Below are 22,605 nucleotides of genomic sequence, written 5' to 3'. Positions count from 1 at the left end.
ATAACTGCCCCGAGGTCCCATTGCAGACTGTCGGGGGGAAGGGGGCCCTGCAAGGGACCCCCAGTGTCACTTTCCGACAGCCTTTCCATGTTGGGTGCTGTCATTAAGGGATTATGCCGTCTTTCCGATGCACCAACAGGCTCCTTGAGCCCATTGAAACCACATCAATAATCTTAGTGAGAAAAAAGGGTCTAAGGGAATATAATTTATAGACCTGCCCAAGTACCGCTCCCCTACTACTAAATGATACACAAAAACAACAGGAACTGGGGGTCTTGTAACAGACAGCACAAAAGTGATGAGTGAAAATGGACTGAAGTGCAACAGACCAAATCAAACCTGGCCACGAGCAGAGCATGGATTGCCATCAATCGTGCTCGAAGTACAGAGCAAATGGTGAGAGAAAGGTAGCTCTCATGATCAGTAATATCATTTGGTGATCCAACTATTTGGCAGAGGTGTGTCCCTTGATCGTGGGGACTACCTCGCTAGTATGAAGCTTTGTTGTTATCTCAGGCTGGTAAGTGTTAGCCAGCAAAACATGAAGTGTGAGAGGTTGTGAAGAACAAGGATCGTGATCCTATAGTGTGCAGTGCAAGAGATAGAAACAGTGAGAATTAAAAAAGGTTGTGTAGAGAGGACAAATCTTGATGTACCGAGTACTCCACACACCTTGATTAAAAGGGTGTAACAAGGTTATGGCAGTACTAGCAAGTGACTGCTATGTGAAGGTCAACATGTTTCAGCCATCCGGGTTTGACTCCCCACGGCTTTCGTCAGGACCTATGTTGCACTGAAACAAGCTACTGCAAAAAGTACATTACTAGGCGTGAAAGAGATCACACTTAACTACATATAAGAGGTTGAATAAGATTATGAAAATACAACCTTCATCGCTCAAAATCCTCAGGAGCGTAGAGTGTAATCATCACCTAGAAAATAAAGCACCCGTTGCACAAAGTCCAAAACACACATAACAAAACAAAAGTACTGTCATTTTGAGCAAGAATCTATCTTTGCATTATCAATAAGCATATCAAAATCGCTTACCCCACGTGCTCTAGGATTGTACCTCACCTACCCTGGAACCATGCTCGGGTGTAGGAGGCCCCGCTCTGTAACGTGGGTAACAAAAAAAGCAAAACACAAGCAAAGAGTTTTTCTAAATTTTTCATTGTTTTGTAATTATTTCATTTTTTTGTAATTTTTATAAAACTAAAGAATATTTTAATCAACTATGGTTATTAGTTTCTCTCAGAAGCAATCCCCTAGTGTACCCCTGTGTAGTTCTGGCTTAACATCCAGACTATAAAACACTACACTCTCATTAAAATCAAATCACCCTGAAAAGAATTCAAAACGCCAGATTCACATAAAGCAGATGTTTATGTCAAGGCTGCAATCTCAGCCAAGCGCTATTACCAATAAGCTGACTTCAACTAAGAAACTTAGGACAGGACACAAAGCCCAGTGAGTGCTCTGCAAGAAAACGGAATTCGAATCCATTCTAAAACGATAGGAACGCTTACCTATCCGTCGTTGCCCCAGACCTGATCGAGCTGGGTGGGAGGCAGCGAGAGGACTGAGAAGGGCGCTTAAATAGTGTTATCTGTCTCACCTGGTAACGATCAGCGGTAGCTGCCACGCCCACTGAGGTCACCCATCGCTGTCTGTGAGTGGCGTATGCAAAAGACTACAAAATGACATCATACTGCTTGGGAAATGTAGTTTGTGACTAAAACGCAAGAAAAGGCGGATCATTCGTCCATACTATGCCAATCAAATACGTTATGAGCGATGCTCAATATCAAAGAATGAAATAATGAAATAATGCAAGTTTCAAATCCTGCAGCGACTGTTAGAAGCTGCGATCTGCGGACAGTGTAACATCTAAAATATTTTGAAGTGTCAAGCCCTGAATCAATAGCAGGCCGATAATGGACTGTTGCGCTATATGTCATGGGGCTATATTCTATGCAGACCTCAAGGTCTGGTGGTACATATAAAGCCGTGTGATCACTAATTAGGTGACTACAAAATGACGTCATGCTACTAGGGAAATGTAGTTTATGACTTAAACGCAAAAGAGGGCAAATCATTCGTCCATGTTGTGCCGATCAAAAAACACATAATATGTTATGAGCGATGCTCAATGTCATGGGACGAAAATAAAAAATGATAAAAGGTAAAGAACACAAATGACAATGGCAATCCATGCTCTGCTCGTGGCCAGGTTTGATTTGGTCTGTTGCACTTCAGTCCATTTTCACTCATCACTTTTGTGCTGTCTGTTACAAGACCCCCAGTTCCTGTTGTTTTTGTGTCCCATTGAAACCACATCAGAACCCCCGCAGGTTTAACTCCGGCCTCCATCTTCCTAACATGGCGGTCGGACTGTGAACCTAACATGTTGGGTGGGAATCCTCTGACCTCTGGTCAGAGGCGCTCTGCACGGCATCGTAACGACTCCCTAAGACTTTTGTTGACCACGACATGGACGTGATGAAAACAGCAGAAATAAATTTTAAATATTGAAAAAGGTGTACTTTAGCTTTCCCTTGAATCAATGAAGTTAACCTCTCTGGAGGAAGAAAAAACACAGGACAGTGCAATTGTGGTGGGGATTCTATCGCACCTGCAGTACACTCGCGAGATCATTTCCCAGAAGCCCTCGGGATAACATAAATCTATCAGCAGAACTAGGAGCTCACTGCAGCGTCACCCAGAGCCGGGGGCACTTCCAGCATCTGAACTCTGTCCAAGGAGAGAAGGGCACCGGACTCTTCCCTTTGGCACCTGATCTTTGGGGTCTCATAATCAAGCATTCTTCAATGTACCAGCCCTGGAAGTCAAGCTGTGGACCACAGGCCAGTGACAGTGAATCGGGTCGCACACATTCTCAGGTGAAGGTGGCCAGCGTTTGAGAAACCGGTAAGAACACTCGACAGACAGTATGTAGACTGTCTTATTATAGTTCATGCAGAATGAATGGCGCTACGGCGCATGCGCAGGAAGAAACCCCTGCATGAGCACACACGGGGACAGAGAAGCCACTTACACTGTCGTCTATAAATCAGGAACAAAAACACATGGACTCAAATGATGTTCGCTCTGGGTGTGCTTTGGGTTTCACAACAATTTAAAGGCTTCCTTCATAAATCATAGAAAATAACCCATGCAAATGTAAGTTGTAACTCATTTTTTAATGCATTTATTTTGTGTAGCACTGTGATGGACCGCTTTTCTTTGTGCACATTAGGTGCCACAAAGAGCCCTTCGATGAATCGATATCCGCCTCTCAGGCGTGTCACCGATCAATATATTTAAAAAGCGAGAAGCACATTATGGTCCATGAGTAAAACATAGATTGATTACGTTTCAAACCATAAACGTTTTTTGTTAAAGGTTACAGAGGTTTACAAATTCAAAATCATCAAATTAGAACCAATGAGCGATAAATAAATGCAGTAATCGATACGAAAGTCAAATCAATAAAACTCATATAAGCGAGAGTGCAAAATTGATATAAAGTAGTCTCAAAAGGACTAGTTAAGTGAGTCAGAGCTCCCGTGATGAGAGCGCCCCCCACTCTGCTCTAAGTCGACTCAGAGCGGACCAAAGCGTGTATGTGAGAGGCCCGTGGAGAGGCCTGACAGGTTCTGCAAAGCAACCTGAAGGGTTCGAATTCACTTCTGTAATCACAACTGTAGCATTGGATACATCTACACACGGGTCTCATAAAACTGCCCAATCAGGATGAAGCACGCCAAGGTAAGCAAAGCTCCTTATTGTCTCAGGATGGGTCACAACGAGGCTTGTTCAAACATCCTTCAAAGTTCCAGTTACCTGAAAAATATTGAGATGCATTAAACAGCATGAAGTCCGCCGCTGCACTTGTTGAAATGAATTGAAACATTCTACAGTTATTGCATAAAGGAAAAGATTTCACATGTGAAAGAAAACAAGGACACCTCCCGTTTGTAAATGTGAAACACATATGGTATGACACAAGGTGTTGGACAGATGTTAGCCAGTTCAAACGCAGGCCTATATTAGCTATGGTAAATCAGAGCGTGAATAATACACAGTTAATACAGTTGTGTGTATGTTTGTTAATGTTGGTGTAATGTAAAAAATGTAAAATCAAAATAAGTTCTCTAACGTGTTGCACAAGGTGGGGCGGCTGAAGACATTAAGTGTTGTCTTGTCATTGACATCTGTTCCATAAACAGGACCGTGTCCTAGAGCAGTCTGCGTTGATGTCATCCAAAGGTCTATTAGAAAGGATGCAGTTCCGAGATTTCCCAATTGTCTAAAAATATGATTGACGTTGTGTCTTATCAGGTGGGTGACAAGTCTGTCTTGGGTAGACAAATTAAGGTAGCTGTTGGCAGGATGAAAACATGACAGGGCTTCTGATTCTGAGAGAGAACTGGGCACAGAACATTCGCTCATAAATCACCCACCCGTAGGTTTGAAGCTTAGTTTCTAAATGGATGAACTGAGTCATTTTATTTTGAGCAGTTTTAAAGGTGAATTAAATATCCAATTACCAAAGTATTTTTTAAATCTGGTTTGAAATCTGATACTTTGTGGCTGGGTAATGTAACTTAACATGTGTGTTGTGGTGATGTGTAACCAAAACACGCTATTGAATTAACAGGTTGCTTGTTTGGCGCCAATGGATAGACATCAGCTTGGGGGGGGGTGTGGGGGGTGTCCATGAGGCCAAGTATGAGGCACTTTTCAAACTCCTGTTCACTCTCTGCCCTTCACAGCAGCAGGGATGGATTCTCACTGATAATCGGTCCCTTGTTGAATTGAATTATCATGTGACACTTCGTGAGGCTCACAGAGTTTTGGAAACAGTTTGCACAGTTGCGTCCCCTGATTGTGCAGTTGTGCACAGCCCTGGAGGGAAGCTGGGTACAAGTCCTCCACAGCAGTACCTAGGCCTTGGAGATAGACATCCGGGGCCGGATCGACAAAGATAAATTTCATTTTTGAGTAAGTTTACATTTTTTAGTAAGTTTACGACTTTTCATTATTCACAAACTCTGGGCATGATTTACAAAGTTAAACTTATACCTTTGTGTAAGTTTCCTGCCTTTTTGCTATTCACAAGCTCAGAGTTATTAGTAAGTTTGCGACTGCGGAGGCAGCTCTGATCCATTCACCTTTCCTAGGTGTCAGGCAGATCCTGGTAACCTCATAGTTCCCAGGTTCATTGGCTGCTCTGATGAGCTTATTGTGTGGACATGGAAATGCTCCTTTTTCAGTATTTTACCGAAAAAATGTAGTGATAAGAACAAGCACAAAATCCTAGCAAATTTGCATAACAGAACAGTGACAAGGCCTTGCGCAACTATTTGTTTAATCACCCCAGTGCCTCGTCCATGAACTTGCCACACTGCAAAACAGGCCCTATCAACACCAACATGTGTCTCATCCTTAAAAGCATCTGGTATTGCAAACAAATCACAGAGACACAAAATAAAGTGATCCAGACGAACAGACTCCAGGCAGATCTGATGTATCCATATTTTAGTCATTATTTAAAGACCTGCGGCCTGAGAGACAGAGGCATGGCACGTACATAGGGTAAAGTATTCATGCAAGTGGACCTTGTACTCATAAGGTATTTTACGCAGTGCCGCATGATGGATGGATGGATTAACTGGTTGTTTATTTGGGTTTAAGAGGGTTCCCTCCAGTGGCGGCTTGCACATTGGGGTGGTGGGCTCCATTTGCTCCCCCTTTCACAAAACAGTTTTACTTTGAGATACGTTCTGTGAGCTCTGAGCTTGGATCCGCAAGACAGGTAGGTGTAACAGGCTGCTGAGAATGTGACGTCACTGACACACGGGTTAACGTCCTTAACACCCTACGTGGTCGTAGGAGTTGGTCAGTCACCAGCAGTCATCCCACCCTTTCACACTCATCGCGGGATGATACTGGATTACCAGGCCTCCTTGAGTCTAACCCACCCGAGTGACAAATGGGAAAGGATGTAACAAACTTGGGAAAGGATGTAACAAACTGCACGTTGAAAAACTACAGAGAAAAGGAATGCGCCCCGTCGCTTCAGTCTTCATAATGGATGAGTGCAGTGTTATGGCGCAGGGAGAGCAAGTACTGAGTGACGTAATACTGCTGCCAGTGACGGACCCGGGCAGGCCTGTCCAGCCGAGGACCTGAGCCGCCCCAGCTGGCCTGCATTAGCCCCAGCCACCATGGCAGAGTGCAGTCTGGCCAACAGAGTGGAGGTGTGTTACAGGCCTACCATAGCACAGTTGAGCTCGTAGACGCACCTGCTGACCCCTGACCTTTACGTTTGTCCTCTCCTCTCTTACAATTTCCTTCATTGTCTTTCTAATCTATTCTCTCTCTCGCTTCCTTTTTCTTCTATTCCATTCTTGTCATTTGTCTTTCCTTCAATCTGTGTCTTAACAGCTCTTCTTCTGCCTCCCTTGACTCCCAGCAGTCCTGCTTTTCGCCGCCTGCTCACCTCCTTCGTCTCTCTGTTCCTCTTTCCCCTCCCCCACTCTCCTTATCACAGATCACCACCTGTCCCCTCCATCCTCCCCACCCTTCCCGACTGTTTCCCCCTTACTAGAGGTTTATTAGTGAACTGAAAAGTTAAAATACCCGCTCGGATCTACTCCATTCTCGCCTTTAGTGGCGTGAAGAAGTTACTATTTATAGCAAGAAGTCAACGTGAAAGGCAGCCACCAAAATAACACCTGCTGCATTTCTTTTCCCTCGCACGAGCCTGGTACGTATTGTTCCTTGTATGGTACACGCATGTATACATGTATATATGTATGTTTTATGAGTCGCATACATTTCTGTGCACTTTTGCTTCAGGCGTGTAACCAAGTATGAATGTGTGAGTTGGAACTGTGGATGCACTAAAACATGACCCATGTTCATGATTCTGATGAGCATTGAGGGCTGTTTGGGACAGTCACCCCTAAGCCATCCATGACCTCTCAAGCACCATAGCTTCATTTTACTAGGGCTAGGGGTTTCTGCAGTCTGTCACCCTAAGTGCACGCCTGCCCTTGCTAGGTGCTTCAAATGAGAGATTGCTCTGACTCAAATGATGGCACTTACCCACCTGTAAAGGATGCCATGCTGAGTCTGCCCTACAGTTCAAAACCATAGCCACCAGGACTTCCTATCGGTGCCACTCACATGCGGTCAACTCTTTGCGCCATCCTCCTGAAATATTTATGGGCATATTATCAAGCACGGCGTTAACATTATCACCGCTTTAGCGATAATGGGCTTGATAATATGCCGCATAGAATTCCCATAGAAGCCCATTTTCACACCAGCACATGGGCTTCTATGGGAATTCTCAAGGGCATATTATCAAGCCCATTATCGCCGCTTTAGCGGCAGTTTTCTACCGCTAAAGCGGCGATAATGTTAACGCCGTTTCTTGCTAATATGCCCCTTAGTTTTATTAACTTTTCAGTTCAAGAAATAAGTTTATTGAGGGAATGACAGGTCACAATACAAAATACAATATAACAATAGTCACATGAAACCAATAATAAACTAAAGAACAAGATATTCGGTGATATAGAGCAATCTAGTAGACCGTAAAAGGAGAAAATAATAGATGATTTTATTGTGAATTTTTTTTAGAGCGAAAGGCAACATCCAAAAGCAATGTCTGCGTGCCGAATCCACTTTGGGATTCATCTGCCTTGACAGTGCACCATGAAACTTAGTGGGGCTTAGTGACATGCCCCTTTTGAAAATGTGATTAAGTCTGATTATATCACACCGAAAGCAGAGTTTGGGCAAAACATTTTTCAGATAAAACATGTTGGAATTAAAGGATGCTGAAACCATTGTGCTTTCACTGAACATCTCACCTATGTTTTTCAAACTATGATATTGGTACTAGTTAAATAAAAGGAAATATCTGGGGTATGTCCATAGAATTTCTTTCACTCTTAGTGGATGCCTGCATCTGTCCAAAATAATACCTTATACGAGCCCCCAGTTTTACATTGAGGCCATTCGGTAATATTTACTTACCTAGATGAGGTAAGGCACACATGATGAAGCTAGCCAACATTGTGTGGGCGAGGTGCTTTCTCCTATTTTTTTCACCACCCTGCAGGTTGTCTGGTAGATAAGAAGGTAGGAACTAATCGTCCCTGGGCCCTGGCCTCAAACCTTCTTGTGTATAATTAGCTTTATTTGGTAGGGTGTGAAAAGGACGTAAAAAAATACCCTCTTTCTCGCTCTCTTTTCAAAATAGTAATATAAAATCTGACTTTACCATTAAGTTGGATTTTAAAATAATATTAAAATGACTCATTGAATAATTTTTCTAGCTACTTCCAAACTTGTTAATCATTATAAAGAGTTATAATGTAATCCACTGCTTTCCTATGGGAGAGCCAGTATTGACACAGTGAACAAGCATTTGCAATGCAATCAGTCTTGCCCTTGGGTCCTTATATGTATTTAGCTATGCAGCACATTAGACTGGGTGATGAAACATCTACTGCTCTTTTAGCATGGAGGTAAAGTAAGCACCGAACTGCGTGACATGCCAGGTATGGGAACACATGGAGAAAAATATTGCCTTTAAGCGGGAAATGGTATCATCCAAAGAACTGTTTTTAATATAAAATCAGGGACTTTGGTGGTCATATCACTGAAAATACAAGATTTGAAAAAAATATTGTCTACGGGTGCTGATTGAAGAGATTCTCTATGGACTGGAACCTAGAGAAGGCTAAAGTGATTCTGGCATTTTACTGACCTCTGCTGGTTGTTTTCTATTAAGAAAGTTAAATAGAGGTAGTTGAACAGAAAAAAGTCCCTAAGTGGAAGCAGACAAGTCCCAGGGCTGATCTCCAGAGCCCACAAAGTACATACATATATAAGTATATACTAAAGTATAAAAGTATATCCTAAAGTATATACAAGAGTTCTCAAATGCTCGACCTAAAAACGGCTTCACCCCATCGACTTATAGGCCAATCAGCCTATTAGACAACATGCAAAAAATCTTTGCTAGACAGGTTTTGAATAAATGATCAACTTGGATGGACGACAACGAGATCTTGTCACCCTACCAAGCAGGCTTTCGCACTAAAACTAGTACATGTGATCAGGTGTTTAGGGTTCTCCTACTTATTTGGAAATACGTCGAATGAAAAAAGCAAAAACTGTACGTAGCTTTTGTTGACCTCTGTGCCGCCTTTGACCTGGTATCACGGAAATGCTTTGGTTGGTTTCAAAATGAATGGGAACCCGGAACAACTGGTGAATCTGCTTATAAGGATGCATGAGAACAACTATGCACAGGTTAGATGGGGAAATTTCGGCGAATTAACTACCAAGATCCCAATCCAGCAAGGAGTACGCCAAAGCTGTGTCCTTGAGTCCACACTGTTCTCTCTCTATGTAAATGGGGTGGTCAGCGAACTACAGGATTGTGAAAATGACTCTCCTATGTTAAATGGAGGAAAAGTGGCAATTCTGTTATTTGCAGATGACTCTTTACTTTTGTCCAAGACCACAATGGGACTTCAGAGACTAATTGATGAATCCTTGGGATTCTGTGAGTCCAGGGGCCTGGAACTAAACGCTGAAAAGACAGAATACATGGTATTTGGCAATAACAAAGGTAAATGTAGACAAGTAAAAATAATGGGGAAATCACTTGAGAGAGTGTTTAAATTTGATTATTTGGAAGTAAGGTTAACTGAAACGTTGAGCAGGGATTCACACATAGACGAACGCCAACTAATCCCATGTTATAAGTTCAAATACTTACTGTACTTTCACAAGCAGACATGGTCTTGATCAATTACTCCTGTCTTGAATATTTACCGAATGAAAACCCAAAATGCTGCAGAGTTATGGGGCCATGGCAATTTGCACAAGCTAGCGGTGAGCGAAAATACATTTGCTAGGTGCCTGATACCTGTCCTACCTAGCATTCCATTAAATCCACTTTTATTTGACCTAGGGTTGAAGAGAATTGATGACGTGGCCGCAATTAAACCACTGATTTACTGACTACGCATTTGGTCCACTCCAGAGATAGGCCAATACCGTGAATCTTTAAATGAAGTCTTAAATCTGAGTGGTGCCAAACGGATGCCTTTGCTTCGACATGTAAAATTCTGGTGTAGTGCGCTGGGGTTGATGAGTCTGTGGGAAATCCCGGAATATATTAGTAAGAATGATTCTGTCTTTGTGAAAACTAAGTAATAGGCACTTGTTGAAGAATGGAATGTGTCTAATAGATCAATGGGGTGTCTGACCACTGAGTTGTTAAATATCAAACCCTTTCCTGAGTTTGAGCCTTTCTATGACCAGATCATACGACCTATGGCGAAAAGTCTCCATGTGAGATTTAATTTTGGCTGCTTATCCTTAAAGTCCTTTAGTGTGTGGAAAACAAACATAGATGCAACTGCATGCCCGGCCTGTGGTTACGCTCAGGAGACGGTAGAACACATCCCTTTTTCTGTAATGCATATTATTCCCATCGCAAAAAGTGGATCCGTTCCATTGGTTGCAGATTGGGAATTATACAAAATAAGGTGGCTCTAAGGATACTGAAATCTGGTACTTCACTACTTATTGTTTTTGCTGTAAGCAGAATTCTGTTGAATGTATGGTTCAGGCTGTTTGTGGGGTCCCAGCCTTAACTGAATTGTAAGCGTAGCCATGATTTGTTTTAGTTTATTGTTACCTAGGAACTCCTATAGAGGAATGCTGATGTCCTGAGACACACAGCACCCTATGATAATGAGTTACAGTTGTATGGATCTAACCGATTATTGTGATATTTAATAGTATGGATTGATGGTCATTGAGGCACCCGCTAGTTATAGATTTGATAATGTCATATTGATATGTTTTTATCTATAATATTTTATATTGTCTACACTTTGTATAAACTAATATCAATTATTGTCAACTATTGTCAATCTTGATGTATCTTGACTAAGCTGGCCTGAAACATGAAAATGGAAATTATATTGCGTATACTGATTGATAAGTTGACATTGCTTAAAACAATATATTTTTACTACTGTATATATTAATGGCATTTCAATATGAATATCAATTATGTTTTTTAAATATGTTCTTAATGTATTTATGGTCATATGACTGAATAAAGATAAGTGAAAATTGAATTGACTTTAGAAGCTTTTCACTACTAGGACATGTAAAACATAAAATAAACATGTCTTATTTTTTAAATATCATGCATCCTGCTCTATGGGAATTTATTGCCTAACTTAGGGAAGACTTGCACATATTAAAAAGGAAGGTTGAGGCCTGGCAAAAGATTTTTTGCCAGGTTGAATTGGTAGTTTTAAAGCTGCATGCCCAATCTGCAGGGGCAGGCCTGGAGATATGCGTTGCAGTGTCTCTTTAGTGGTGACATAACATGTGCTGCAGTCAACTAGTGACATTGAATTCACAAGCCCTGTGTGCCCTTTTGTACCACATACTAAGAGCTTCATCTACAAGCTTATTGCACCGCGGAAGAAAATTTGGAAGAAGATTTGGAAAATGAAGTAAGTGTGTGTGAAATATCTTCTGATATTGTAAATGAAAATGAATGGAGAGATGAGTTGGAAATGGATTCAGAGCTGGTGAAAGTCAAAAAGGTAATTCAGGGTGATAAAACAAGTGATGTTTCTTTGGCAAAAATCTGGAGTATGATTGCACATGAATTGTCGGTAGACAATGGAATTTTACTAAGAGGTAATAAATTGATTTTTGAAACGTTACACGGTGCATCACTGTTTTTGACGCACCAGCAGAGCAGTGGGCTTGGGCATAATTGCAAGGCCATGTAAAGTCACCCTGCGTGACATTTTATGGCCTTGTAAATATGGGCCCCTTTAACTCAATACTCTGCGAGGAACGGGTGTTCCATGGGTGTTGCTATGGGTGTTCCTATGAAACATCCATAGAACAGCACACATTCCCGGATTTAGAATGTTTTGTAAAACTGGGAATGCATCAGAATACTCTGCCTCCACAGGGGAGGCATAGGAGTGGTGCAGCGAGGAGAAATACTTTGTTCTCCTTGTTTTTCCCTCTTTCTATGCATGCTGCTATCTGCAGCACACATAGTAAGAGGAATATGCCATCATTGAATGTTTTTGTGCAGAAAGGTGTTCCTTCCTGCACAAAAACAATCATCCCCGCAATACAAGCACCCTTGCAAGATGACGCGAGGGACGCTGCATTGGCGCATGGCATCCTGTTTGTGCACTGGCGCTGGGGAGAAGGACAGGAAAGCACCATATCTTGTAGATACCATGCATTCCTGCCCTTTTATTTTGACGTATGGCAGCGCAACAGAAAGGCTACACTGCAGTGCGTCAAAATATAGTCAATGAGGCCCTAAGTACTTATAGGTAATTTACATATGTCAATCAGGAGTTTAGTCAATTTCAATTTCTTTTAGGGGTCAGAGCACGTGCACCAGGGCCATTTTAGCAGTGACTCACTGTGCAGAGTCAAAAAACCAGCAGCATCAGTCCGAAAAAATGTGAGTGACCATACAAAGAGAGGCATACAAATGGAGGTTTAAGAGCTCATGGGATTCGTGGATCCATAGGTAAGGATGTTAGAAGCTGCTTTCCATTTCAAGACCACTTTTGTTTGGTGGATGGGAGTTGGTTCAGGCACTCAACTAGGCTTTCATGAACATTTTTCAGACATCAAAGCTCTAGATATGCAGATATGGGGATGTTCCAGATTTAAGGTTGGAAAGGTAATGGATAAGAGGCTGTGGGTGTGGATGGGCCATAGATGTAGAGGCTGACACTGAGTGAACAATGTTGGGAAAATGTCAGTGGTTTAAAAGTTTCCTTCTAGTACCTCAAAGATCTGAAATTTACCAAACGCACTGTCCATTGCTTGATGGGTTTAGTTTAGTGTTTGTTTGTTTCAAAGCAAGAAAGGGGGGACAGTGTTTTCAGGGATAGAAAGGATTGAGGAAGTGTTAGAAATGGGGGTCTCTGGTTGGCAGTGGGTGGCCACTGTGCAAGCAGGGACCCTTCTTTCTAAGTCAGAGTGAAGGGCTGCACCCCTTTGACAACCCCTGCTCCACCCTGTGGTAACGTAGCACGAGCAGTTAGGCTAATCTCAGAGGCAGTGCGTTAAGCATCGATGTCCATACACAGTAATACAGTGAGGAACACTACAAAGGGACACAACACTGGTAGGTATCAAAAAATAGTTATCTTTATATATAGGTTTATCACAAGACCAAATAACGAGGAAGCCACAATACTGTACAAACATAATACTCTCTTGATGCTGCAAAAATAGTTCAAATGGGGAATGCAAAGTTCAGTTCAGGGCGGTGGTCTCTGCGACCCTTTTACTGACAGTTCCTGGATGTTGGTATCAATAATCCACAAAATTACACTACGGCGTGATAGCGATGTTTTTCCTCATGCTCGTGGATGCGGCGGCTCGCAACCGGGCCTTAGCGATGGTTTCGAGGCCCGCAAACGTGCGGGCGATGATTTGATCAGCGAGCCCTCAGCGGCAGCCGTGCAACGGGTTTCTTGATGCTCTTCGGCTGCGGTGGCTCGCTAACAGGCCTTAGCGATGATTTCGGGGCCCACAAACGTGCGGGTGATGATTTGATCAGCGAGTGCTCAGCGGCAGCTGTGCGGCGGATTTCTTGATGCTCCTCGGCTGCGGCGGCTCGCTAACAGGCTTTAGCGATGATTTTGGGGCCTGCAAATGTGCGGGTCGAAGATTTGATCAGCAAGCGCTCAGCGGCAGCCGTGCGACGGATTTCTTGACGCTCCTCTGCTGCGGCGGCTCGCTAACCGGCTTTAGCGACAAAATGAAGTCTACTGGGCCTGATACTTCAGTCATGAGGCTAGTTCTCTCTCTAGCCCTTGGGTGATTGCAGGTTCAAAATTAAAATGTTCTCTTACAGCTCCTTTTCCCTCTTCTTTCCAGTCCAATGATAACTACTGCAGGCCAATCCAGGGAACAGCACACATCACAAGGACAGTCCTCTCCTGCAGTTTTTCTTCAGTTCCACGGACAGAGGTTGGTCTTGAGATCCAGGGGCAATACCAATTGTAGGGGTTTCAGCACAGATATTTATACCCCAACAGTCTTTGTTCTCAGATGCTACAAGTCACTGAACCAAGCCAGAACCAGTTCTGCCCTGCCCTGGAGCACTTTGTTTACCAGGCTGCATCCTTCCTTTCAGAAAGAGGGGGTCTGCCATCAGACGTACAGTGGGAGGTGGAGCCAGCATTCACCTTGCCAGGCACAGCCCTATTCAGGTCCAGGAGCTACCCCTCCCCATACTCCAATGCAGATCTCTCTATTCAACCCAGGTCTGACTCAGCCTGCCCTGTCCCTCCAAAACCAGACAGCCAATACACATAACAGCAGAGCACACTGGAAGGCTTAGGCAAGAAAATACCTACTTTCTAAAAGTGGTATTTTCAAACACAGAATATAAAAATAAACTTCACTAAAAGATGTATTTTAATATTCTGAGCTCAGGCATACTAAATTCGTTTTTCTACCATGTTCTATGGGTCAGTTAGGACTATAGAATGTAATAGCCAAACCTCCCATTCTGGCCTGTGGAGAACAGGTAGCCTTACAGTAGTGAAAAACAAAATTGGGTGTAATTCACTACCAGGACATGCTACACACATCAGAGCATGTCCTACCTTACACATACAAAGCACCCTACCAGAGGGGTGGCTTACATGATGCCAAGGGAAGGTTCAGTGGCTGGGAAGTGGGTGCACTTCTCAGCCAAGATGGCAGTTCTAGACTGCACACAGACACTGCAGTGGCAGGTCTGAGACACACTTTACAAGCTGCTTCTGTGGGTGGCACAAACCAGCGCTGCAGGCCCACCAGCAGCATTTGGTTTACCAGCCCTGGGCACACACAGGCCACATTACTAGGGACTATCAGGTAGAACAAATAAGCCAATCAGGGATACATCAATTCATATGTCATCTTTACACTGGGAGCATCCACGCTGCGGCACTGAATGGCAGTGGCGCAGCGCCCAGAGCATCTATCACCAGAAGAAACCGAGGAGGCACAGCGAAAAAATGGAAGGGAGACTCACACCAATGGTGCCAGGTCTAACAGGAAGTGAGGTGGAAAAGGCAGGGCAAACGGACCTTCTCACCAATTGAATTCACAAATAGCGGCTCATGTTCTTTTTCACACTTTCTCCCTAAACCCACATTTCCTGCACTGGGATATGGGTGTGACAAAATTTTGAGAACTGTAATTGACAACATGATAAAAGAACAAAAAAGAATCTGCACTCTTTGGCATGGCTCCTTGTTCTCTCTGTATTAAGGGAGATAAGGCAAATAGTCTTCCATAAGGAGTACACACATGGCTTCAACATAAAGTATTCTAGTTTTAAGGGGATGCGGAGTAGTGGATAACTGAGGATTGGCAGCAGAGAGAAAGAGAGTAGACCAAGATTTGATTCCCAACTCGGGTACCAGTCACTCAATATGAAAATTCCTCTGCCTACCCATCTACTGTACATATCTTGCCCAATGATAATGTGCAGCAAATTGGGTTATTGGTTTATGGGAGTAAACCTACTCAAGCAGTAATCACAATCCTTGTAAGGGTGAAGTCACAAGCAAACCCCCACTTTAACCTCTTGTCAACCCACTGGTAGCTTGGCATAGAGCTCTCAGGCTTAACTTAGAGGTCATGTGAAGTATTTATGCAGCACACAAACTGTAATTGATATGCAAGTAAAGTAAAATCGCACACCAATTTAGAAAAAAATAGAATAAAATGTAATAAATAATTTAAGACAAAAACAACAAGGAATTAATCAGTAGAACTGGAGTTATGCAATTTTAAATGTTTAGGTGAATATAGTACCAAAGAGCACAAAGCTCCAACTGTAGATATCTGGTCGCAACATATCAGGTCAAAGGTACAAGTTCAGGCTGACCACGATGGAGCACAGGCTGGCTACAGAGACCAAGTCAGGCCCGCTTAACAAAGTAACTTAAATCCTGGTTGCTGAGCATTGCAGGTTGCGGTGATTCTTAGGAGATGTGAAGCTGCGATGCAAGGTCCTACGCACACATCGAGGATGCCATTGATGAGGGGCTTGTGATGCAAAGTCCTGCTGGAGATGAACCATGCAGCGGTCCCAATGCAGAGTCTAGAGAGGTAGTGTGCTACACCGTGGCTCCGATGTTGAGTTTCTGGTTGGCGATGGGTCGTGCTGCTGCTATGAAGCGTAGGTTCTGCTGGGACCACGGTTGGACTGGCAGAGCATCTTCAAGCCCACTGCCAAGGGTCCAGGTCACTTGGGAGGGTTGTACTCACAGCAGGCCGAGTCCAGGTTCTGGGTTTGCAGTAGTTGGACCCTACTGTCCCTAGACTCTGGTCAGTAGCCCAACCCTTGTACTCAAGCTGGTAAACCTGGGTTCAAGACGCAGGCCCAGTAGTTTACTAAGGCAACAGGCAGCAGGGCAGCATAGTGACATGCCTCCTTGCAGAACAGCACAGCAGTCTTTCTAACAAGTGATCCAGATGTGTATGGAAGAGATGGGATCTGAGGTCCAATATTTATACTCGGTGGCCACTTTGAAACAGGAGAAGCCTCTAGAGGTTTCCTCGCCCTAAGGTGTGAGGCATCCCCTTCCTCCCAGTCCTGACCCCAGTTTGTCATTGACAAACCCATTGTGAGAGTGCTCAGGCAGAACCTTTGTGATGTGCAAGGGTGGTAGGTGACAGCTCCTCCCCTTCGTTAACTCAGAGTGGCCCACCCTGCAAACATCTCCTTTCTATTAGTCCCATTGTCTAGGAATAATACACAAAGATCAACTGCCAGCTACAACTGGTCATGTGACCCAGGATGAGGCTGCAGGCATCAAATGGTTAGGACAAGAAAACACCAACTTTCTAAAAGTGGCATTTTCAGAATTGTGACTAAAAAGCTGACTTTACCATTAAAGAGGGCTTTTAATTAAAATACTTTAGACAACAAACTCAATCTTTCTACTTCCTCCGAATTGAAGGTTATCACTTATTAAATGTAAACAAGTAACCCAATGTTATCCTATGGAAGATGTAGGCCTTTCAGTAGTGAAAAACGACCAAGACACGTGAAACTTAAAAGTACATTCTACAATGGTGCTCCGAATTTGGCGAATGGTCTGAGGAGGGTGCAGTTGAGGATACTACTCAGAATATAAATAGCAGTGATGAGGAGTTTGAAGGTCAATTGTTCCATTTTGCTACTGGTGCTTTCTGAGCTGGCAGATCATCGAATGTATTCTTCTAAAATGATAGTGATTCTGTCTCTTGATCTCTTTGTCCTATCCTGTCTTTCGATCTTGAATCTGGGAACGACAACTGCCATAGCAATGATGGGGGCAAACGAATGAGCCAACCAGATCTCGAATTTCAGTCCCGTGTTTTGTGAGAATCCATTGTTTAGGAGTATACAACACAGGGTTGGTTGTGGTGTACTGGAGTCAGATGTATCTAGTTGTGTGTGTTGATTTTGTTGGGTATGTTAGGTGCCCAGAGTGTGAGGTATGTGTGGGAGGGTGCAATTGAAATGGCAGGTGGTTAAGGAGTAGGCACTTTCAGTATTGGGTGACGAGGCATAACGGATGCAGAAGATATGACTAGGTTTGGATCAGTGACACAATATTGATCAAACACATATTGAGAAACGCAAAAATTGGAAATTCAATATTGAGAAAATAAATACCGCCCTTATATACATAACTATAAAAATCACTTATATCCAGCATACAAATAGCGTTATTAAAAGTATTGTTTTTTACAGATATCAGGAACAAAAATATCAGAAACTCAAAGATCGTTACCTATAAATAAACATATACCATGTCAAAAATATTGATTACCACAATATTGACTACAAAATTATCATCAACATAACTAATGAATTCAATCAAATAAACACCAAAAAGCCAATTTTCACATGCATGAATCACTTCAAATAAACCAGAAACTTATAATAAACATTTATAATGCATTTAAAACACGTGAAAATGTCTATTATGTTATGATGTATAAAATCTATGTTTTCTATATTTTTATGATTAAAAACATAACTTACTTTATTTACAATAAATAAAAAGTAAAAAAATGTTATTTTTCAATATGTGTGGAATCTATTTAATACATTTGGGGAAAATGTTAAAAACTAAAGGGGTGACATTTTCTATTCCCACTCAAATCTAAATCAACTCAGAGAAGGTGTTGGACACTAAAGGTGTAACACTAACGAATCCCACTCTAATCTAAACCAACTCGGGGAAGGTGTTGGACCCTAAAGGGGTAACACTAATTATTCCCACTCCAATCTATACCAATGCAGGGAAGGTGTTGGACACTAAAAGGGTGACAATTACTGTTCCCTTTCCAATCTAAACCAATTCAGAGAAGGTGTGGGACACTAAAGGGATTATATTTACTATTCCATTCCAATTTAAACCAACTCGGAGTAGGTGTTAGACACTAAATAAGTGACATACTTTTCTCACCCCAATCTAAACCACCTCTGGGAAGGTGGTGGACCCTAAAGGGGTGGCATTTACTATTCCCACTCGAATCATAACCAACTCACGGAAGGCGTGGGACACTAAAGTATTATATTTACTATTCCCATTCCAATTTAAACCAACTCAGAGAAGGTGTTGAACACTAAAGGGGTAATATTTACTATTCCCACTCAAATCTAAACCAATTTTGGGAAGGTGTTGTACAATAAAGGCGTGACATTTACTATTCCCACTCCAACCTTAACCAACATGAGGAGGGGGTTGGACACCAAAATGGTGACATTTACTATTCCCACTACAATTTAAACCAATCTGGAGAAGAAGTTGGACAGTAAAGGGGTGACATTTACTATTTCCACTCCAATCTAAAAAAACTTTGGGAAGGTATGAAAACTTAAAAATACAAATTAAATAATTCCAATTAAAAATATACCTTTTTACCTACAATATTACATATTTGAAACACAAAATACACAATTGATACTACATATGATCAAAAATATAAATCTAAAATTTTATATTATAACACACTAATGTAAACTCCTAATATTTATATTGAAAAGTATATTTAAAAAATAAAATATTTTTATTTACTAATGACATTTTTGAAATTGTAATTAATATTTTCTACATTCTTTAATTTTTAAAAAGTAAAAGCAAATTTTATAAATAATTTAATAACATTTTAAAAATATTTAACATTATAACAATTTGCTAAAAACAATTCATTTTAAATTTGTTTTTAGAAATGTTTAAATATATGTAACAATTTCATACAAAAAATAATAGTTTTAATTGAAACATATAAATAAATATTTTATTAAAATGTCCTAAGTATTTTTAATAATTTAACATTTGTAGTAATTTATTTTAAAAAAAATTAAAGATATCTTATTTCACACTGTTTGTTAAAAAAGATATGATATAATAAAATGCATTTTAAAATTAATAAAACAATTTGCCTATAAAAATAATGATGAACTTAAAAGTCTTCCCATCCTTATCCCCTATTAACCCAAACTCCCGTCACAAAAGAAATTCTATAATTAAAACAATTTATAGTTGCAAATTAATACTATTTTAAAGAAACAATTCTAAAATTAAAACGTATTAAAAAATATAAGCACATAAATAAAAAAGCAATACATTACATACTATTTTACACAAAAATGATATTATTTCCATTGATATTTACTGCAACTATTTTTTTTAATCAATTATCAAAACAACACTTAAAATTATATTTTTGAAATCGTTATTACTGTCCATGATAGATAAGAATTCCTGATATTATTGATGCCATATTTCTACAACACAATATTTTTTAACCAATATTATGTCAAAATACCATATGTTGCAGTTATTTAGTACGTCTCCATATAGCTGTAGGCAAACATGACTGATAGTACAGGCCTCGCTTTTGGTGAAACACAGGGAGACAAATACATGTAGGATTTTTTTGTATTTGAAATCACTTAAAACTTTTTAGACATATTGAACTGCATATGTGCAATCACATGAATAGAAAGCACTGCGTTACAATAATGGAAATGTAACCGGAGGGATACTGTGCACAAGTGCTCGTGAAAGTAGTGACGGCGCAAGTGACACGTGAAGTGGTATGTACAGCGGTGGTGCGGGGCGCAACGAGGAACAAATTGGTAAGACAGATATCATGTATTTAGGACATCCCAGCAGTCAATGTTAAACAAATTCCAAAAGACAGTAAATAGGATGTCCGTAGCATGAGGGCGCCAGAAATTACGCTGTTGGAGTCAATGGCGTTTCGGCCTGTGGTAATCTAGGCCATCATCAGGACTGGTTACATACAATTAAATGCAGTGTTTTGAACGCAAGTGGCAGCGAAGTTGAGACCAGGGGTTCAAACGTGCACAAGGATACGGAGGAATCACGTGTCCCGTGTGGACAGTAGGAGGTGTAAGCAGGCGGGGCTCTGGAACCCAGTTAAAGGGTAGTGATTAGCGGAGCAGGAATGAATCGCAGTACGAGGAGTCCTGGAGTACACCGGGCCAGCGTTAGTCAAGCAGTTCCCGCCTGACTAACGCTGGCCCGGTGTACTCCAGGGACACGTGATTCCTCCGTGTTTAGTGTCGGCCCCCGTTGTGTCACAACATTTGCCCTGTCAGCACTTACCACAGTCACTATACACAATGTAGCTTATTCTGTCTATGTAAGTGATAGGACAGCACTCGGTTTGACGTGCGGGTTGTATGGACTTGGATACTCAACCTGGCTCAACCGAAATATTCTCTTTCTATTTTTGATGGATTGGTTTTGTTTAACTACCTCATAAAGGGCGCATTGGCCTGTTCGACCATGATTCATTGTGACCTTGTCATCTACAGTAGAGACCTTGAGGTTATGATTTTTAGATTTTTTATCACAGTGCATTGATTACCTGTTGCACGTACATGGTAGGAGGAGTTTTATATAGCATAAGAATCTGCACTAGGATTTCACTGAGATTTGTGTGTTTGACTTGCTACGTATTTGTTGATATATGTCTATACATACTATTACAGAGCTGGTAGAGTCGGAACTTGTTAATTTTTTAGTGTAAGGTCTGTAGGAATATCTATACACCCAGGTGTGGAGGTGGTGTACACCAGTGGTTATCCGGTTTGCTATCATGCATACATTTGATACATGCATATTTTTATTATTCTCTTTCAGGGCCACCTGACCCACTAGAGAATCTGGTACCACTGCGCACAGGTGGTCGAGAGTACAGGCCTGAGTATATTTGATATTTTGTATGATTTTGACACACGTTTGCAGCAGAGTGACTGAATATCTTGGTCCTGAAGAAAGCCCGGAACATCTTAGTCACACACCTCATATAGGGTGAACATCCATTACCCTGTTTCACTGTGCTTTTAATCTCTATCCCTCAGGGCATAGGACTAAAGTTGTTTTGCTCCTATTGAGATAGTTTTAACTCAGTGTTTTCCTTTGCACTCTGTCCCTCAGCCTACCCCAGAGGTATTAGGACATAGTTGTGCCACATAAAACACTCCCCCTCCTGTCCTTCTGGAAAGTTGTATCCCACACTGGGTACCTTGCGGTCCTAGTGTGTGGAGGGACCCAATGATGAAACCATTCACCCTTGTGTGAGTGAGGGTTCTCGTCCAAAACACCTGGAGTACCCCCACCATTTACCTGCCTCATATTTTTCATTTATTTTTGTTTTCGCTACCCTATACACTGTGTGAGCCTAATTATATTTACTATTCCCATTCCAATCTAAACCAACTCGGAGAAGGTGTTGGACAATAAAGGGCTGACGTTTACTATTGCCACTCAAATCTTAACTAATTGTGGGAAGGTGTTGTACAGTAGAGGCGTGACATTTACTATTCCCACTCCAACCCTAACCAACTTGAGGAGGGTGTTGGATACTAAGATGGTGACATTTACTATTCCCACTCCAATTTAAACCAATCAGGAGAAGAAGTTGGACAGTAACAGGGTGACATTTACTATTCACACCCAAATCTAAAAAACTTTGGGATGGTATAAAAACTCAAAAATACAAATTAAATAATTCCAATTAAAAATATACCTTTTTACCTACAATATTATCTTTACGAAATACAAAATACACAATTAATATTACACATGATCAAAATATAAATTTTTCTAAAATGTTGTATTATTACACACTAATATAAACTACTAGTATTTATATTGAAAAGTATATTTAAAAAATAAAATATTTTTGATTTACTAATTACATTTTTGAAATTGTAATTAATATTTTCTACCATTCTTACATTTAAAAAAAGTACAACTTTTTAAACATATGTAACAATTTCATTAAAAAAACTTATAAATAAAGACAAATATATTATTTCATTAAAGTATTTTTAATAAGATTTGTAATACTTTATTTTCAAAAAACACACAAAATTACTTATTTCACACTACTTGTTAAAACATATATAATATAATAAAATGCATTTTAAAATTAATAAAACAATTTGCATAT

At 41.1% G+C, this 22,605-nt stretch overlaps 1 protein-coding gene and 1 long non-coding RNA gene across 2 annotated transcripts in view; one reads left to right on the top strand and one right to left on the bottom strand.

Moving 5' to 3' along the window:
- The window catches only part of LOC146796951 (uncharacterized), a 35,621-nt gene extending 34,057 nt beyond the window's left edge, over positions 1–1,564 (bottom strand). The window contains exons 1-2 of the long non-coding RNA XR_014969964.1: positions 1,530–1,564; positions 1,051–1,115 (exon numbers count right to left, since the gene is read on the bottom strand). This is a non-coding gene — a long non-coding RNA (uncharacterized LOC146796951). The remainder of the gene's footprint in view (positions 1–1,050; positions 1,116–1,529) is intronic.
- A 967-nt stretch (positions 1,565–2,531) lies between these two features.
- The window catches only part of LOC146796949 (olfactory receptor 1468-like), a 112,169-nt gene continuing 92,095 nt past the window's right edge, over positions 2,532–22,605 (top strand). Inside the window, exon 1 of the mRNA XM_085629582.1 lies at positions 2,532–2,931. The gene's annotated coding sequence lies outside the window, so the exon portion shown is untranslated. The remainder of the gene's footprint in view (positions 2,932–22,605) is intronic.

Source organism: Triturus cristatus, chromosome 10, assembly GCF_964204655.1.
Source record: "Triturus cristatus chromosome 10, aTriCri1.1, whole genome shotgun sequence".
In the NCBI taxonomy this organism is placed as follows: Eukaryota; Metazoa; Chordata; class Amphibia; order Caudata; family Salamandridae; genus Triturus; species Triturus cristatus.
This window is presented reverse-complemented; position numbering and strand designations above follow the sequence as displayed.